Genomic DNA, 6,000 nt, shown 5'->3' on the forward strand with positions numbered 1-6,000 from the left:
CAGATTCACCACCTAAAGAAATCCCCTCCCCGCCATCTCTATTGTAAATGGATGTCCTTTTATCCTAGGCTCCCCCACTAGAGTAAACATCCTCACCACATTCACTCTCTCTAGGCCTTTCAGCATTCAATAGCGTTCACTGAGATTACTCCTCATTCTTCTAAATTCAAGTGAGTACAGGCCCAGAACCTTCATTCGCTGTTTGTCTGATAACCCTTTCATTCCCAGAATCATTCTTGTGAACCTTCTCCAATGTCAGTAAAGCCTTTCACAGATATGGGGCCCAAAACTGCTCACAATATTCCAAGAGGCCTCACAGTGCCTTATACAGCCTTGACATTACAAACTTGCTTTTATGTTTTAGTCCTCTCGAAATGTATGCTAACATCGCATTTGTCTCCTCACCTCTGACTCATCCTGCAATTTAACTTTCAAGGAATCCTGGATAAGGACTCCCAAGTCCCTTTGTAGCTCGGGTTATTGATTTTTTTCTCCATTTAGAAAATAGTCTACTGTTTTCTTAAATTCTACCTAAGTGCATGACCACACATTCCGGATACTGTATTCTATCTGCTACCTCTTTGCCCATTCTCCTAATCTGTCTACGCCTTTCTGCAGCTTCTCTGCTCAACACTACCTGCCCCTCCACCTACCTTCATATCATCTGCAAACCTGGCCACAAAGACATCAATTCATCATCCAAATCATTGACCCCCATCACCCAGGACCTGCCCTCCTCTCATTGCTACTGTCAGGAAGGAGATACAGAAGCCTGAAGGCACACACTCAGTGACTCAGGAATAGCTTCTTCCCTTCTGCCATCCGATTCCTAAATGATCATTGAGCACAACCTCACTTTCTTATATTATTTCTGTTTTTGCACTAGGTTTAATTGAAGTATTGAGTATACATATACATACTCACTGTAATTGAATTACTTATTTTTTGTATATATATTATGCATTGCCTTGTACTGCTGCTGCTAAGTTAACAAATTTCACAACGTATGCCTGTAATATTAAACATGATTCTGATTCTGATATAACATAAAAAGAAGCAGTCTGTCACACAACCCTATGGAAGATGACTAGTCACCTAACAAACAGCCAGAAAAGACTTCCTTTATTCCCACTCTTTGCTTCTGGCCAATCAGCCGATCTTCTATACCTGCCAGTATCTTTTCTGTAATACCACGGGTTCTTATCCTGTTAGCCAGCCTCATGTGTGGCACCGTATCAAAGACCTTCTGGAGATCAATGTACACAACATTGAACAATTCTCCTTTGTCTATCTTGCTTCTCATTTCTTGAAGGAATTCCAACAGATTTGTCAGACAAGATTTTCCCTTAAGGAAACCATGCTGACTTCAGCCTATTTTGTCATGTGCCTCCAATTACCCCGAAACCCCGTCATTAATAATGGACTCCAACATCCTTCCACCCACTGAAGTCAGGCCAGTTGGCTCTCCCTTCTTAATGAATGGGGTGATGTTTGCAATTTTCCAGTCCTCCGGAGCAAGAATCTAATGTTTCTTGAAAGATCATTACCTTCTCAATTTCCCCAGATATCTCTTTCAAAAAGTGTAGTCCATCTGGTCCTGGTGACTTATCTACCTTCAGGTCTTTTAGCTTATCAAGCACCTTCTCCCTAGTAAGACCAATTGCATCACTTCTGCCCCGACATCATTTTTCAGCAATCCAATTTCAACTCTTGCCTCTCTATTACTCTTTATATATGTGAAAAAAACATTTCATACCCTCTTTGATATTATTGGTTAGCTTACCTTCTATTTCATTTTTCCCTTCTTTTGGCTTTTTCAGTTGCCTTCTATTGGTTTCAAAAGCTTTCAAATCCTCTAACATCCCAATAACTTTAGCACTATTATATGCCCTCTTAAAGATCAAAATTAAAAGTACATTTATTATCAAAGAATGTATACTATGTACAACCTTGACATTTGTCTCTCCCTTTTTTTGGTTTTATGTTGTTTATAACTTTCCTTGTCAGCCATGGTTGCATCATTTTGCCTTTAGAATACTTATTCTTCTTTGCGATGTATCTATCTTGCACCTTCCAAGTTATTCCCAGAAACTCCAGCCATTGTTGTTCTGCCATCATCCCTGCTAGTGTCCCATTCTAATCAACTTTCTCCAGCTCCACTCTCATGCCTCTAGAATTCCCTTTACTCAATGTAATACTGATACATCTGGCTTTAGCTTCTCATAGAAACATAGAAACATAGAAAATAGGTGCAGGAGTAGGCCATTCGGCCCTTCGAGCCTGCACCGCCATTTATTATGATCATGGCTGATCATCCAACTCAGAACCCTGCCCCAGCCTTCCCTCTATACCCCCTGATCCCCGTAGCCACAAGGGCCATATCTAACTCCCTCTTAAATATAGCCAATGAACTGGCCTCAACTGTTTCCTGTGGCAAAGAATTCCACAGATTCACCACTCTCTGTGTGAAGAAATTTTTCCTAATCTCGGTCCTAAAAGGCTTCCTCTTTATCCTCAAACTGTGACCCCTCGTTCTGGACTTCCCCAACATCGGGAACAATCTTCCTGCATCTAGCCTATCCAATCGCTTTAGGATTTTATACGTTTCAATCAGATCCTCCCTCAATCTTCTAAATTCCAATGACTACAAGCCCAGTTCATCCAGTCTTTCTACATATGAAAGTCCTGCCATCCCAGGAATCAATCTGGTGAACCTCCTTTGTACTCCCTCTATGGCAAGGATGTCTTTCCTCAGATTAGGGGACCAAAACTGCACACAATACTCCAGGTGTGGTCTCACCAAGGCCTTGTACAACTGCAGTAGTACCTCCCTGCTCCTGTACTCGAATCCTCTCACTATAAATGCCAGCATACCATTCGCCTTTTTCACCGCCTGCTGTACCTGCATGCCCACTTTCAATGACTTGTGTATAATGACACCCAGGTCTCGTTGCACCTCCCCTTTTCCTAATCGGCCACCATTCAGATAATAATCTGTTTTCCTATTTTTGCCACCAAAGTGGATAACTTCACATTTATCCACATTAAATTGCATCTGCCATGAATTTGCCCACTCACCCAACCTATCCAAGTCACTCTGAATCCTCTTAGCATCCTCCTCACAGCTAACACTGCCACCCACCTTCGTGTCATCCGCAAACTTGGAGATGCTGCATTTAATTCCCTCATCCAAGTCAATAATATATATTGTAAACAACTGGGGTCCCAGCACTGAGCCTTGCGGTACCCCACTAGTCACCGCCTGCCATTCGGAAAAGGTCCTGTTTATTCCCACTCTTTGCTTCCTGTCTGCTAACCAATTCTCTATCCACATCAATACCTTACCCCCAATACCGTGTGCTTAAGTTTGCACACTAATCTCGTGTGTGGGACCTTGTCAAAAGCCTTTTGAAAATCCAAATATACCACATCCACTAGTTCTCCCCTATCCACTCTACTAGTTACATCCTCAAAAAATTCTATGAGATTCGTCAGACATGATTTTCCTTTCACAAATCCATGCTGACTTTGTCGAATGATTTCACCGCTTTCCAAATGTGCTGTTATCACAACTTTGATAACTGACTCCAGCAGTTTCCCCACCACCGACGTTAGGCTAACCGGTCTATAATTCCCCGGTTTCTCTCTCCCTCCTTTTTTAAAAAGTGGGGTTACATTAGCCACCCTCCAATCCTCAGGAACTAGTCCAGAATCTAACGAGTTTTGAAAAATTATCACTAATACATCCACTATTTCTTGGGCTACTTCCTTAAGCACTCTGGGATTCAGACCATCTGGCCCTGGGGATTTATCTGCCTTCAATCCCTTCAATTTACCTAATACCACTTCCCTACTAACATGTATTTCGCTCAGTTCCTCCATCTCACTGGACCCTCCGTCCCCTACTATTTCTGGAAGATTATTTATGTCCCCCTTAGTGAAGACAGAACCAAAGTAATTATTCAATTGGTCTGCCATGTCCTTTCTCCCCATAATCAATTCACCTGTTTCTGTCTGCAGGGGACCTACATTTGTCTTTACCAGTCTTTTCCTTTTTACATATCTATAAAAACTTTTACAGTCAGTTTTTATGTTCCCTGCCAGTTTTCTCTCATAATCTTTTTCCCCTGCCTAATTAAGCCCTTTGTCCTTCTCTGCTGAACTCTGAATTTCTCCCAGTCCTCAGGTGAGCCACTTTTTCTGGCTAATTTGTATGTTTCTTCTTCGGAATTGATACTATCCCTAATTTCTCTTGTCAGCCACGGGTGCACTACCTTCCTTGATTTATTCTTTTGCCAAACTGGGATGAACAATTGTTGTAGTTCATCCATGCAACCTTTAAATGCTTGCCATTGCATATCCACCGTCAATCCTTTAAGTGTCATTTGCCAGTCTATCTTAGCTAATTCACGTCTCATACCTTCAAAGTTACCCCTCTTTGTTCAGAACCTTTGTTTCTGAATTAACTATGTCACTCTCCATCTTAATGAAGAATTCCACCATATTATGGTCACTCTTACCCAAGGGGCCTCTCACGACAAGATTGCTAATTAACCCTTCCTCATTGCTCAAAACCCAGTCCAGAATAGCCTGCTCTCTAGTTGGTTCCTCGACATGTTGGTTCAAAAAACCATCCCGCATACATTCCAAGAAATCCTCTTCCTCAGCACCTTTACCAATTTGATTCACCCAATCCACATGTAGATTGAAGTCACCCATTATAATTGCTGTTCCTTTATTGCACACATTTCTAATTTCCTGTTTAATACCATCTCCGACCTCACTACTACTGTTAGGTGGCCTGTACACAACTCCCACCAGCGTTTTTTGCCCCTTAGTGTTGCGCAGCTCTACCCATGTCGATTCCACATCTTCCTGGCTTATGTCCTTCCTTTCTATTGCGTTAATCTCCTCTTTAACCAGCAAAGCCACCCCACCTCCTTTTCTTTCATGTCTATCCCTCCTGAATATTGAATATCCCTGAACGTTGAGCTCCCATCCCTGGTCACCCTGGAGCCATGTCTCTGTGATCCCAACTATATCATAATCATCAATAACAATCTGCCCTTTCAATTCATCCACCTTATTACGAATGCTCCTTGCATTGACACACAAAGCCTTCAGGCGCTCTTTTACAAGTCTCTTAGCCCTTATACAATTATGTTGAAAAGTGGCCCTTTTTAATGCTTGCCCTGGATTTGTCGGCCTGCCACTTTTACTTTTCTCCTTAGTACTTTTTGCTTCTATGCTCACTTTACACCCCTCTGTCTCTCTGCACTGGTTCCCATCCCCCTGTTGTGAACTAACCTCCTCTCGCCTAGCCTCTTTAATTTGATTCCCTCCCAAACTGCAGAGTCTATCATAATATGATACTGCCTCCCAACTGCACCTTCACCTTCAGCTCACTAATTAAACCCAGTTCATCAGAGAACACCCAATCCAGAAGAGGCTTTCCCATAGTGGGCTCAACCACAAGCTACTCATTCCACCGAGATGCAACACAGAGCATCATAGGAAGTCATTCCTGCCTGTGGCCATCAAACTTTACAACTCCTCCCTTGGAGGGTCAGACACCCTGAGCCAATACGCTGATCCTGGACTTATTTCCTGGTATAATTTACGTATTACTATTTAACTATTTATGATTTTATTACTATTGAATTATTTATGGTGCAACTGTAACGAAAATCAATTTCCCCGGGATCCATAAAGTATGACTATGACTATGGCTAAAAAGCCATCTCATAGGTGTTCTACAAATTCTTTCTTGGAATCCAGCACTATCATGATTTTCCCTATCTACATGCATATTAAAATCCATCATGACTATCATAACATTGCCCTTTTGACATGTATTTTCTAACTCCTGTTGTAATTTGTGGCCTAAATTCGGCTTGCAGTTCGGAAGCCTGTGTATAACACCCATAAGGATCTTTTTACCCTTGCAGTTTCTTAACTCTACACACAAGGGCTCTACATCTTCTGATCCTATGTATCTTG

Source organism: Mobula hypostoma, chromosome 17 (assembly GCF_963921235.1).
Source record: "Mobula hypostoma chromosome 17, sMobHyp1.1, whole genome shotgun sequence".
NCBI lineage: Eukaryota > Metazoa > Chordata > Chondrichthyes > Myliobatiformes > Myliobatidae > Mobula > Mobula hypostoma.